Source organism: Lutra lutra, chromosome 2 (assembly GCF_902655055.1).
Source record: "Lutra lutra chromosome 2, mLutLut1.2, whole genome shotgun sequence".
In the NCBI taxonomy this organism is placed as follows: Eukaryota; Metazoa; Chordata; class Mammalia; order Carnivora; family Mustelidae; genus Lutra; species Lutra lutra.
The window spans coordinates 173,846,720-173,861,416 of record NC_062279.1 but is presented as its reverse complement, the minus strand read 5'-3'; the positions used below and the strand labels follow the sequence as shown (position 1 = coordinate 173,861,416).

The 14,697-nt window shown below is 46.6% G+C and overlaps 1 protein-coding gene and 1 pseudogene across 1 annotated transcript in view; one reads left to right on the top strand and one right to left on the bottom strand.

Moving 5' to 3' along the window:
- KLF3 (KLF transcription factor 3) overlaps positions 1-5,850 on the bottom strand; it is a 36,110-nt gene extending 30,260 nt beyond the window's left edge. The window contains exon 1 of the mRNA XM_047719097.1: positions 5,712-5,850. The gene's annotated coding sequence lies outside the window, so the exon portion shown is untranslated. The remainder of the gene's footprint in view (positions 1-5,711) is intronic.
- LOC125093634 (translation initiation factor IF-2-like) lies at positions 4,816-13,131 on the top strand (annotated as a pseudogene).
- The last annotated feature ends 1,566 nt before the right edge of the window (positions 13,132-14,697 follow it).

Sequence of the window (14,697 nt, the reverse complement as noted above, 5' to 3'; positions counted from 1 at the left end):
AACTCGAGCACGGTAGTTAGCAGACAGAAGGTGTACAGGCCAGAGGAGAAAAAACCCACAGTTCATTCACAGGTCGCTCTCCAGGGTAGAATGCGCTGACCTCAATGTCCACTTGGTCTCTTATGTCTAGCTTTGGCGAAACTCCACTGATCCGGACTGAGACTAGCCCCAGGCCATCCCTGGAGATCGCCAGGCCTGCCAGACACCGCCAACCACCTCAAGCAGGTCCCAGGCTAAGCTGGGCTCTCTTCAGTATCCTCTAATCAGGGGACTGACTGCCTCAGGAAGCACCCCCTTCCTAAGAGTCAGGGTAGGGGCTAGACCCAGCTTTGATCAGAATGCATGTGAATAAAGGCCACTTAACTTGCTAAGTTTGGTCTCCAGCTCCCCTTAATAACTGGACGGAGGCAATGATAATGTATTCAGCCGGCCAACACAATGGAAGGAGTTTCAAAAAGCTCCACGAACCTGTTCTGCTAGAAAATGAACTTGACTACTAAAAACCCTGACTAGGCATACAAAATGTACTAATTTTAATTTTTTTTAATGTTTCATTGAACTATGGTGACATTCTAGAAAAAGTACAGATCCAATTAAAAGGGTATTTTTGCTTTGGGAGAAAACAGTCCTAGTTCTGGTGCAGAACTGTGTCTACAGCACTGTGTCTCTTTCTCATTACTACCAAATTTCAAGGAAGGAGAGCTAATGGGGGGAAACACAGGGCTGCCTCCTTTAGACAATGCTCTCCCTTATCAGGGCAGACTGCTGTCTGGTTTCCTGTCTCAAACTCTGGCTTACTGCTTCGGATGAGAACCAGGGTCCAAGAAAGGGACAGATAAGGCTTGAAAATGAGAATACCAAAAACCACCACAATCCTCTTGTAACTCTCTCCGAGATGAATTCAGACTAGAACATTACACATTACCAAACCAGAGTATCAATTGCTTTATGAATCTAGGTTTTGTTTTTTTTTTTTGAAGTTAGAACCAATGACTGCGAAGCATTCCAGAAAGAAACCCAATTTCCAGAATAATGTAATTCCTAGTCTTTCAAGGATAAGATTGCTTATATTTATTTAGTTTTCTTTCTAAAACACAACTGGTATGAAAAAAAAGAAATACCACCTAAGAAAGCTGTTCACTGTAGCAGAAAGGTTGACTTGGAAATATTAAGACAAGTATGCAAAGGGGGAGGGGAGAAATAAAATGGGATTAAGTTAGGAATAATAATTTACATGGTCAAGAGATGAAACAATTATTCCCATTTTTTTTCCTTTTATAATTTTAGTAATTATCAGACTGGTATAATTTTTCCAAATTGTTCAGCTTCGCTTTTAAAGGTTTGAAGTTTTTCTTTTTTCCTGATAAAATACATAAGACCCTACTGATATGTATTAGCCTACCCCACAATGGGGAGGAAAGGTAACTTGGAATAAGCTAAACAAAGATTCTGTCTACAAAAGCTAGTAGGATTGTTAACAGCTTTGGAACTAAAACTGAAAAAGTTGCTTCGAATTTGGGTTACTTACAAATTTTAGCTTAAAGGTCCCCTGCGCTGTATGTAAGTCAGCTTAGTATTTCAAGTTTGCTTCTCCCAAAGGAGAAAGAACAAATCCTATTGAAACTTCCAAGAGGCCCATCTTTTTTCAAAGAAGGTTATCAGTAACCTTCTATTTGATTCTAGTAGTTTTCTTAATATCATACTATGTACTTCCCTTTACCCATAAAGAATGTGGTGGAATGTGAAGTTAAAAACCAAAGTACTATTATCATCAATTTTGGGGAGGAGAGGGTCTGATTTGCTGCCGTGGCAACTCTGAATTAATTCCATTAAAGAACACTGTAGATAATTCCTTTGGATTTTAACAAAAATCCAAAAATAAGTTTAAAAAGAAACTTGCCAGAAGTTTCTTGTCCAACTTATTTCTTTAAAAACTTAGTTTCTGAAGAACCAAATAGTTAACCTAGAAATGTTAGCCCACAACTGAGAGAATGTACCCTCCCCGCAAAAATGGGGATTATGAAAAAGTTGGTGTTGTAAGACAATAAAAACAAGAGAAGTCTCCTTCTGTTTTCAGAATATAAGATTAAAATTTTCCAGACTGTCATTAAAATGAATTTCTTATTTCCAGTTCTCCTTTTCTTGGGGCTTTTTATTCTTAGAACAGGTCAGAAATCAGATGCAGAATACAGCGTGGTCCTTAGGAAAATTATCCTAGCACTCCCCATCTTTGTCTTTAAAAGAGATGACCCTGGGGCTGATTCCCTCAAATGTAGCTTATGTTTCTAGCTTCAATACTTTTCCTAAATAAAGATCTCTTCCTTAAAAACCTAGGCGAGATTTTCCAATCAGCCCAGTGGGCCAGGAATGCTTCAACTCTCCCTCCATTCAGTGGGGCCTCCTGTCTGGAGCTCCACGGCGACTGGGGAACAAGGGTGTGGCCAAGGGTGGGCCACAGCCTGCAGATAATGCTAGGTCTGGGTGACTGTAAGGTGGCAATCCTCCCCTCCAAAAATGACAGCTTCAGGCCAAATGCCTATCTCCAAACAAACACCCTGCCCACCTCCACACAAGAATGGAAAACCATCAAATGCAACCTCCGTTTAGCCTTCTGGCCAACCTCACGCGCATTTCTCAGAGTCACACTTTGGCGACGATGAATTTAAGAAGGTGCAAGTCTTTATTCACTCACAGAAACACACTGGAGCAAAGGGTATATGTAAAAAGGTTAACTGACTCCTCGTTATGACATAACACAGGCCTCTTAGGCAATCGCAAGTGTGTAGAGACAGGATAACTCCCTGGGTGGAGATCCGGGAGTTTAGGGGCAGGGACCACGGCCTGGTCCCGGCTACTGATCAACCAGAAAACAGCCTGAAACAGGAAAGAGCACACATATGCCACTTGGAATGTATGACGCAAACCCCAGCCTTGAAACAAAGAACAGGAAACAGCTCTGCTGGCTGTGCTGGAGAGCGAGCAGAGAAACACTGAGCCGGCCCTCCCTGACCCTATATTCATGAGCAGCTGGAGTTTTTTAAGACAACAACAGGGGGGTGGAGGTGTTTGTTCCATGGGTGTGAATAATAACACCAGCTTTATACTGGGGACCTGCCCTATTTACAAATAGGAGCTTCCACATACAGTAAACACCGTAAGTGAACATGTAATTTTATCACATGCAGGCAGCAGAGACCCTTCCTAATTAACACCAGCCTCCTTTCCCATTTCTTTTGTCTCTTTCTCCCCCATCCCAATGGCTGGTCTCTAGCCTCGATCAGATTGGGGGTTAGGGTAATGATCACTGCTCAAACTCAGCATCCTGAGAAGGCAGAGAAAGCTCTGGTAAGAATTCAGAGGACACTGGGTTAGTCCATATAACCGACAACTGGACCAGTTCCGTGTGTCCCTTCACTATACAGAACTATATTCCTAGACACAGAGTGTGGGCCACCTAGAGTCGCCCCCACAATTTCACCATCTTTTTCAACTGCATAGTTAGAAACCTATCCGCACCCAGCCGCACATCTGTTCTCCCTGTCCACACATCTAAAGAAATTCACCTTTGGAGAATGTCACTCTGTTCCTGACATTTCATTTAACCCAAGAGTGTCATACAATCTGGAGACCAGAATATCAATTTTTACAAGATATCTGAAAACGTCTATTTTCCCTTAAGTATATTTAAGGTAGTAAAAACCATTCATAGTCTTCCCCCCCATTAGGTCTCTTTTTTTGGTTAGTTGGTCAGGACTGTTCAACTCAGGTTTCCACGATCAGAGATTGAACAAAATGTGTGTAGACAAAACTACAGGTAAAAAAAAAAAAAAAAAAAAAAAAAAAAAAAAAAAAAAAGGCATTACTGTGCCCATAGCAACCAGAAGATTGGGTTTTAATTTAGAAACTTTGCAGTGAAAAAACAATAGCATGTTTTATATCTGACAAGATTTTGTGGTCTTAGCAGTTACTTTTCTTTGTTGCTATAAGATTTTTATACCTGCATTCCCCTTCATGAAAGCCGAGTGTTCCTTGAAGTGTATCTTTATTGAACTTAAATAGTACATTGAGCTCTTTTTCTTCTAATACTTCGGATGTAAACCCCACTGACTGGAAAACTGGAGACAGTTTCCCTAGAGAGTTGAAATTCACCAAACATCTCATTTTAGGTCTCTGTTAATGAGCTAAGGTCAACATATTCCATGCTTGGAGCCAGAAGAAACTCATCTGTCCGTTCTTTCTAACACTAACTCTCAACATTTTGGAGATGTTAATATTATCAGATTGGTTTTCCCCTAAAAGCAGGTCTTTCCTCCAGTGGCAGATTATCATCCAGATGGATTTCTTATAAAAATGTTGCTCAAATTCATACAGAAAGCACTATAAAAAAAGAAGTGCAAAATTGCTCAGTGGAAAAACCTGTAATGAACAACTGTCTATTCTACTCCCTTTTGCTAATAATTATACACTAAATGTAAATGAAGTCAGAATACCACTACATACTTCTCCTCAAATACCAGACTCTTGTGAGAATATAACTGATATATTTAAAGTATCCTGGGTGGTATTAATGGAAAAATGCATTCTGAGCTAGTAAAAAATTGAGTGCAAAATGTTTATTTTAGTGCAATACAGGGTGAGCAATGTCCAGTTTCCGTTTCACCTGACTTCTTAAAAATAAGTCCAGCTCACACAGATTCTCCATCTATTATCACTGTATACAGCTGTGAAATGTAACGCAGAAGATTCTCCCTGATATCTGCCAAAGTGGATATGACAATTCCAAGTATTATCTGCCATCTCCAAGAAAGCCACTCTGAAATGCATTAAGTCCCAAGGGTCCAGGTCCAGGGGTCAGTCTCTTAAGTCCCCAAACGGCTCGAGTCCCTAACGCTGCAGACACTTGCCGAAGGCGATCTCCGCCTCCAGCCTCGCTGCAATCCTTGCTCCAGGCACTGCGGCAGGTTCTCGGTGTGCCCCCGAGGAGGACTCTCCAAACCCGGCCAGCTCTTTTCTCCTGCCCCTGAGGATCCAGACGCCCTGGCAGCTCCTGGGCTCCAGGAGCGAGGATGGGATGCTGTCTTCAGTCCCAACGGCCCCAAGTTTCTTCCCAGAGGGCCCGGGAGGCTGCTCCAAGTTTGCTCCGGCGGGCGAGCGGTCGCGCGCCCCGTCCGAAGAGGGGGGCGGCGGGGGGCGGAGAGGGGAGGGCGCGGGAGCGGGGGGTGGGGGACCCGGAGGGGGAGGAGCAGGAGTGCGCGGCCTCCTCGCTACCTTTCTCCAAACAACGTTGCCACACGCGGAGAGCACTGAGATTTCTGGGGCTTTGGAGGGAATCGCGAGCGGGCGGGAGGGCGGGCGGCAGCCGTGGGACCACACAGGTGAGCCCCCGCCCGCGGCCTCTCCCGGGCCGCGGCGGGCGCCGCGGGTCTCGGTCCCCCGCACCGCGGGATCCGCACGGTGGCTTCCCCGAATCCCACACTTTCAACCGCCGAACCCGGGGTTCCCCCCTCCCCCTCGCCTCCCCTTCCGCCCCCACCCCCGGCTTCCAGGAGCTGTTGCACTTTCCCAAGCCACAGGCGCCCCCACCCCCGCGCTGCACCCCCGGCCCATTAACTGCGCGACCCCCCTCCGGGAGAAAAAGAAATGAGACCGGACGAGTCAAAAAGGGCGACAGCAGGAGTCGGGGCGAAGGAAGGTGAGGGAAAGGGACTTACTTTTCGAGGCGCGGTGCTGAGCGCTGCAGACGAGAAATAAAGGCCCGGCTCCGAGCCGCCTTGAACCCCGCGAATGCAGTAATGTCAGCGCGCCAGCCGGGGCGGCGGTGGCGGCGCAGGGCACGGGGACAGGAACGGGGACGGGCGCGCGTGCGGCGGGCGCTCGCGCTGCGCTCCGGCTCGGGCCCCGGCTCCGCGCGGCTCCGCTCCTGGCTCCCCTCTGGCTCCTGGCACCAACTCCGGGCAGTCACATGACGCCGGCGCCGCTCGCTCTGCGAGCCTCCCGGGGCTGGCGGGGTAAGTAGAGGCTGGGACCCGGGGTGGGAGGGTCAGGGAGGGGAGAGGGAGCCGCCGCGGCCGCCCGGGCTGGGCGGGTCCCCACCCACTTGGGTGGAGGCAGCCGCCGGAGGGGTCGGCCGAGTCACTCGCGCAAACACGCACCCCGCCCTGCGCCCTTCCCCCGCCACCCCCGCCTCCCGCGCCGCCTCCGCCCCGCCCCGCCCAGTCACCCGGGGACGGCCTGACAGACACTCATTATTCCCCGGAGCCGGGCGCCGCCCCGCCGGCCCAACCTGTCCGGCGAGGCGCGGGGCGGCCGAGGGGCTGGGCGTGCGCGGCGCGGCCCCCGCCCCGGAGCCTCCGCCCTTCGCCCTCCGCCCCCCCCACCCCCCGCCCTGCCCGGCCCGGCCCGGCCCGGCCCCGCGCACCCTCCCCAGCTCCGGAGTCCCCGCCCGCGCCCCCTCCTTGTACCCCCGGTCCCCTCCAGTCCCCCGCCCGCTTGGGACCCGCCGCCGCGCCGCCGCCCCAGCCCGGGGGAAGGAAGGGCGGCGCTGCCCGCTCCGGGCGTCACAGGGCTGCAGCCCGCTGCGCCGCTTCCAAAACACACAGCCGGGCGCGCGGGCCGGCCGAGGCGGGGGACCCGGGCGGCCGGGCCATCAATCAGCCGGCTCCGGCGGGAAGGGCGGCCCCGGGCGCGGCGGGAAGGGCTGGGCCCCGCGGCCAGCGCGGCCCCTCCTGGGCCGAGTGCGAGCAACTCTCTTAAAGAAAAAGCAGGAAAAGGCAGCGGCGGTGAAAGAGCGGGAGGACCGGGGCGGATTCGGGGCAGAAGAGCGGCGGGAAAGGGGAGGGCAGTGGGGAGGACTTAAACCCTAAAACGCTCCCGAGTTTCCAAGGTCATTCGAAGCAGTGTTAAGAGCGATCTTCCTTTGTGCCCGGGACGCTGGGTCCCCTCGTCGCCCTCCCCGCGGAGGGGCGGCCCGGGTCGGGCGTGGGGGGCGCTTCCCCGCCGTCCCCTCCCCCGCTCCGGGCTCCTTTGAAGGTCCTGGGACCCCCGGAGGCAAACTTCCCACGGGCCGGGCCTGCCACTGGAGCGAAAAGTCAACTGGTAGCAGCGGCATTTGCTCAGCCGGGCCTGCCTGAAAAGTTGGCAAACTTCGGTCGGGCTCCTCCTGCCCGGAGGGAGGACTTCGGGCCAGCAGAGCGCTAGGCCCGGCGACCTCTCTTTTTTTTTTTTTTTTTTTTTTTAAGTCGCTTCCCCGGGACCGAGCGCGAGCGTGCTCGGAGCGGGGCGGCGGAAACGCGCTTGCGGTCCTAGCCAGGCCCCTGGGAGAACTTGGTATAGCATAGCCCCCGAGTTTAATGCTTTTTTGAATTTCTTTTAAACAGTATTAATATAATAAAGAATGTAATAAAAAGAACAAAGGACAAATTGGTTCAATTGTTTTAGTCCTGCGTAATGTTTAAAAACGCCCTGCTTCAGTGTATGGCTTGTTATTGCTTCAAGATGTTTTAAAGGCCCTTTAAGTTCACCATTCTCACTTTGATGCCTCATCCAGGCATGGTACTACTTAAAACCTAGAGATACAGTATATACCGAGCCCAATCATGTAGCTACGCAGTATTATAAAATTAGTACCAGGTAACCTCAAGTAGTGAAATTGCACGTTGTAAAAAAAATGCCCATAACATAAAAGACCACGTGGAGAACAGCCAGCTCTGACACTGGTTCCTGTGCCATCTCTCTGTTCCATAAGATTAAGCTTTAAATGTAAAAGGGATGAGAAGTTTCTGTTAACGAGAAAAGGACAGATGCAGGAAAATAAGTTGGATTTGTGTCAATTACTAATTGCAATTCATTGATCACTGACTTCAAATGTCTCATTGGATGGCTTGGATGTGTATTAGCTGAAAGACCGTATTAGTGATGACTGATGAAATCATATTGCATTTCCGGGTCTGGCTCCATAATGGGGGCTCCAAAACCATAGGCTTTGCTCAGAGGACACTAGAGGTGAAAACCTAAAGCACAGAAACCCGTGTTCTTTACATTGTTCATGTGGGTGTGGACCCAAAGGAGAAACTTGAAATAGGTCTGAGAAAAGTGTGATCCAAGATAAGCAGGGAGTGGCTTTGATATGGAAGGTGGGGGAAGGAGGAGAAAAGTCCTAAAAAAGTTTAGTTAATGAACACACTGTGTTCAGTGCCCTGTGGGAACAGTTGAAACACAGCTTGTACCAGAATGAAGGATCCAGGGGAGGAGACCACCATCCATCCAGGTATCTACCACACCAGAAATGCCTGGAGTCGTCTTTGTCTCCTCCCTTGCCCTGGCTAGTCAGAGCACTGTCATTCACTGAATCTTGGACCTCTTCAATCCTTACCCATTCTTTGACCACTCTTCTGGTCAGCCCACTGCCACAGTGTCTTGTTGGTCATCTTGTTTGTAGTGGGGGGGGGGGGGCTCAAGTGTGGGAAAGGGATTGGAGCAAGGGAACAATGAGAATACTTTTTCTAAAATGCAAACCTGAATGTGTCAATGTCTTCATTACATTCCCATCGGATAAAGTCCAAGAGTTTACTACCTGTGCTGACCTGGCCTCCATCTATCTTTATAGACCCATCTCCTTCTATTACCCCCAACCCTACTCTGCCCTCCAGCAACGCTCAACTTTTTCCCCTCCGACTCACTCTCCCCACCTCTGGCCCTTTGCACATGCTGATTTTTCTAGGTGGACTAGCCTCCTTGCTTTCTCCCCCAACTCCTGACTTCCACTCTCATTTCTGTACATTGTTTCCATCCTTTAATTATTGACTTACATGACGTTTTCAATAAAATGGTTCTTGTCTTACCACCATCCCTCACCCCACCTTTGAATGAGTGGAGGCGCTCCTTCTTGGTGCTCTGATAGCACTCACGCTCCACCTCTTGTAACTCTTTCTTATAACTGGTTATTTAACTCTCTTTCCATGACTCTGAAATAAGAAACTCTGTGAGGACACGGACATTGTCTTTTAGCAAAATTGTATCCTTGTGGCCCAGGTGCTCAATGTATATTTGTAAAATGAACAAATGTCAGCTATGAATTGGGAAGAAGTCATTCAGAGACTAAACAAATGAGAGAAGAATTGGTGAGGGTTAAGGTGGCAGTAGCCATGAGCTGTATATACCTTTGAGATAGTGAAAAGGAGGGACTTCTCTCTCCCTGAATGTCTTCGAGCAGTAGAGTGACATGGTCAAAGTGGCACCTGGGTCTTCTTTTTATCCTTAACATTAGCACAGTGCCCGCACTTGCTCGGTTGTTCAAGACCATCCCCATAAACGATATATCTCAGTCTTGGTCCTTGTTCTAGCTGCTTTACTCTTGTTCTTTGAGGACAGTAGGTCTGTCTGATTTAGGTTTGGGGCAGCACATACTGGGGGAAGGATACCCGTCCCTGGCCCCAGCCTTTCTGCTCCCAACCAGTTACGGCAGTCTTGGTCTCTTTTGCCAGTGACTGGCCAGAGAGTAGTAGATAGATGACGTAGTTCTGGCCAGTAGGACAGGAAGGGAAGTGTGCTGGGGCTTGTTTTTCATGCTGAGTGAAGGAAACTCTTGCAAGGATAAACCCCCAGACCTGCTTTGGGAGTTATGTGAGAATGTGATTCTTGAAGCTGTGGCAGCCATCTTGTAAACATGAGAGGAAACCAAGGTTTCAGATTTCCATACGGAGAGCTCTTTATTCATCATTAGTCGTCAGGGTCTGGTAAATAGAAGGTGTTCCAAAAGTAATTGTTGATTAATGGCTGACAACTAAAGAGTAACAGTATGTTGAAACTGATTCAGAGCTGTGTGGACCCAAACTACTGCACACCGCCATTTTCTGTTCTGTGGCTCATATCATAGTTAGCTCCATTTCAGGAGATCTCTTTCTGCTATGCAATGACATATTCCTAAGATTCCTTCTTCTCCCACTCTACTTTAGAGCTTTTCCATTCCTTCCCACAGGAAAGTTTCTCTCTCTCTCTTTTTTTTAAAGATTTTATTTATTTATTTGACAGACAGAGATCGCAAGTAGGCAGAGAGGCAGGCAGAGAGAGAGAGAGGAGAAAGCAGGCTCCCTGCCAAGCAGAGAGCCCGATGTGGGGGTCGATCCCAGGACCCTGGGATCATGACCTGAGCCGAAGGCAGAAGCTTTAGCCCACGGAGCCACCCAGGCACCCCGAAAGTTTCTCTTTTTCATTTGACAATGCATATTACAAAGGTAGAAAAGTGTCATGTGTTTAAGAAATTACGAACAATACAGATAATATCTACCTTAAAGGATAACAAAGCCATATAGTTTTTTCTTTTTCTTTTTTTCCCTGCTAGCTTTATTGAGATATTATTGGCCTATAGCATAGGTAAGTTTAAGGTGTATGACATGGTGGTTAGAGACACCTATATATTGCAAATGATTGCCACAATAAGGTTAGTTAACATTTCCATCCCCTCATGTATGTGTATGTGGTGATGACATACATAAACTTACCCTCTTAACAACTCTCAAGGACATAACACAATATTGTTCATTATATTTATCATGCTGTACATTAGATCCCTAGATCTTTTTCATTTGCTAGCTGGAAATTTGTGCCCTTTGACTGACATCTCCCCATTTCCCCCCCAGCCCCTGGAAACCACCGTTCTACTGCCTGTTTCTATGAGTTTTAGCTTTTTTCGATTCCACGTATAAGTGAGATCATACAGTATTTGTCTTTCTCTGTCTGACTTATTTCACTTAGCATAATGCCCTCAAGGTCCATCTGTGCAAAAGGTAGGATTTCCTTCTTTTTTAATGTGTGTGGGGGTATATGTGTGTGTGTGTGTGTGTGTGTGTGTGTGTGTGTGTATACTGTGCGAGAGTGAGAATGAGAGAGAGACATTTTTTTAATCCATTCATCCATCAGTACTTGTTTCAATATATTGGCTATCATAAATTATGCTGCAATGAACATGGGAATGCAGCTATCTCTTTGAGATAGTGATTTCATTTCCTTCGGATATCTACCCAGAAGTGGGATTGCTGGATCCTATGGTCCTACTATGAATTTTGATGGAACTGCCATTCTGTTTTCCACAGTGGTTATACCAATTTACATTCCCCTCAACAATGCTGAAGGCCTCCCTTTTCTTTACACCCTCACCAATACTTGTCTCTCGTCTTTTTTATAACAGCCATTCTAACAGGTGGGGGGGGATATAATACTGTGGTTTTGATTTGCATTTCTCTGATGATGAGTGATGTTGAGCACTTTTCGCATACCTCTTGGCCATTTGGATGTCTTCTTTGGAAAAATGTTTATTCAAGTCAAGTCCTTTATCCATTTTTTAATCAGATTGTTTGTTGGGTTTTGTTACTGAGTTGTATGAGTTCCTAATACATTTTGGATATCAACCCCTCATTGGTAGATAATTTGCAAATTTCTTCTCCCATAGTGTAGATTGCCCTTCCATTTTGCTGATTGTTTCTTTTGCTGGGAAGAAGCTTTCTAGTTTGACGTAGTCCCATTCGTTGATTTTTGCTTTCGTTGTTTGTGCTTTTGGTGTCATATCCAAAAAACTATTGCCAAGACCAAGGTCAAGGAGGTTTTCTCCCATGTTTTCTTCTAGTCATTTAACAGTTTCTGGTATTATGTTTAAGTTTTGAATCCATTTTGAGTTATTTTTGTAAATGGTATTAAGATATGGGGTCCAATTTCATTCTTTTGCATGTGAATATCCAGTTTTCCTAATATCGTTGGTTTTTTTTTTTTTAAGATTTTATTTATATTTGACAGAGAGAGAGATCGCAAGTAGGCAGACAGGCAGGCAGAGAGAGAGGGCTCTCTGCTGAGCAGAGAGCCTGACTTGGGGCTCGATCCCAGGACTCTGAGACTGTGATCTGAGACGAAGGTAGAGGCTTAACCCACTGGGCCACCCAGGCATCTCCCAATATTGTTTTTATTAAAGAGACTATCCTTTCCCCACTGAGTATTCTTGGCTCCTTTGTCAAATATTAGTTGACCGTATATGTATGGGTTTATTTCTGGGTTTTCCATTCTGTCCTATTGCTCTATGTGTCTGTTTTTATGCCAGAACCATGATACTGTGATTGCCATAACTTTGTGCAATGTTTTGTGCAATGTTCAAACTTTCAATAGTTTGAAATCAGGGATTCTGATGCCTCCAACTTTGTTCTTAGAATTTGCAAAGCCATATGTTTTTGAAATAAAATTAGAAATGCTAGACTAAGGGTCATCTATCTCAAAAGCATTAGAAAGGGCCCAGAGATTCTCTTTGGTTTCTCCCAGATTCCACCAATATTATCCATCAACCCATCCATTCATTCAATTTTGGTTTGCCAGGAAGTATTGAGGTAGAGTTAGGTGACCAAGAGTTATAATAAACATGAAACTGAATGTATGATCTCTCCCCTTCCCCTACCCGACCCCCTCCAGGAGCTCTCAACATTTCTAGGACAGATGGAACTCAACCTTTCTAGTACAATTGGAACTGTCGTGGATTATGTCTGGCAAGGCAATGCAACTGAAGGACAGTGGTACAAAACAGTTGAAATGTTGGATCCTGGAATCTAAGTTGAAGAGCTAAAACACAAGGGGACACTGGAGAGATGGCCAAAGGAGCAGCGAACTGGACATTTCAAACACATCGGGGAGAGAGCATATTGGGAATAATGTAGTGAATGACCTGAAAGGTTAGGAGATGAGCAGTCGGAGAGTGGGGACATGTGGCTTTAACATTTAAAGATAGCACAGCACCAGAGATGACAAGGCTCAGGGTGTACCTCTGAATGTGGGAGACTAGAAGAGGTGGTGAGACCAAGGGAAAAAATGACAGGGGTATGAGCAAGTTCATGGATCCTAAAAATTACTCAGAACTGTGGCTGGACTTGGGGTCAAAAGCAAAACCCAGGCCATCAGGCCACATCTTGCTTTCATGAGAAAAAGACTTCAAGGACCTGGTGACCAACAGCAACCAGGAGAGAACAGTTAAGACACAGCCTCCTTTATCTATGATTAAATTTGCTTTCCCTGCATCATGATTATTTGAGTTAAAAATAATCATTCATATGGGGTTGTTTATTGGTTATTTTACTAATAAAATATGTCAATAGTTTTGTACTTTTTATTGCAAATGTACGATTTCTGCTTCATTGAGAGTTCGAATCCCCCTTTGCAGGGAGGAGAGAACTTGTCAGGGATCTCAAATACAATTTATTATATCATTTCAAAGGGAATACATCACTATACTATTTGAAAGGGAAATGAATGGTAATTTCCAAATCAATGACCTACGCATATAAAGATGTAGAATGTGACTTATTTCGAATTTGGGGACTACCTAGATTTCTCCTGTGCTGGGAGCACAGTGCGTAATGAATGGGGGAACCCACAAAGTAAGAGAAACCACTTGCCATTTTTCAGCTGATTTCAGAATGAGCCTGATTCCTTATGTTTGCTGCCCTCCCCTCTCATGGAAAAATTATCGACACTGAAGTCCTGGGTTTAAGTTAGTTGAGCTAAGTATTGGTGGAACCTTTCCCATAGGTCTGTGGTGGGTTCAGGAGTGACTAAGCTAGCACAGAGAGGGTGTGTGAATTCTGTTCTAGGGAAGTGGCCTGGCCACCTTCCTTTTTCTGCTCATTCCAAGTGTGCTGTAAACCGATACCCCAAACCCTGAAGACTGAAGTGCTTACCTCCATGGCAAAGCACACATGTTTCACTGGTACTTGCCGGGGGAAGAAGACTTTTGGCCTTTCGTTCCTTAGCCTCTCAGGCCAGCCAGCCAGTGAGTGCGGACTTATAAATACTTTAGAAGCTTTGCTGATATGTTCTGGGAAACAGTCAACAGATGGTAGGATCCTATGAATGATAAGAGAGTTCTTTATCACCTTCGTCATTCAAAAAGATTTGCTACCTGAAGACAATATTAAAGTTGTAATAATGGTCCTATGGAAGTTATAGGAGTAGGGTCATTTTTTTTCTTTGCCTTTGAATTCTTTTCTGTTTTTTTTTCTTTAATGAGCATATACTACTTTTGTGATAAAAGAAGAAGAAGAAGAAGAAGAAGAAGAAGAAGAAGAAGAAGAAGAAGAAGAAGAAGAGGAGGAGGAGGAGGAGGAGGAGGAGGAAGAGGAAGAGGAAGAAGGTATGCTTTTAAAAAGAGCCCAGGGGGATGCCTGGGTGGCCCTGTTGGTTAGGTGACTGCCTTGGGCTGGGGTCATGATCCCGACAATCATGATTCCAGGGTCCTGGGATGGAGCCCCGAATTGGGCTCCCTGCTCAGTAGGGAGCCTGCTTCTCCCTCTCCCTCTGCTACTCTGCCTGCTTGTGCTCCCTCGCTCTCTCTGTCAAATGAATACATAAAATCTTTAAAAAAATAAAAATAAAAAAAGTCGAGAAAGAAATGTGCACGTTGTGTATGATTAAATGTGGGCCCTCAAAGCACAGTTTTGTGGGCGGGGTCCTTGAAAGCACCCTGGACCCAAAGGTGTGTTTGTGTGCTTGTGAATTTTGAAGCAGGGTGGAGTGAGAAGGGAAGGTGCTCTCGCAGGGGAGGGCTGTGGGAGAGGGTGAACATCTCCTTTTAGTGACTCTAACTTGTTCACGGCTGCTTGTATCGCGGGACCTGTGCGGGTTCTTGGAACTGGAATTCATCCTCAGAATAATCTGTATTTATTTTAAAAA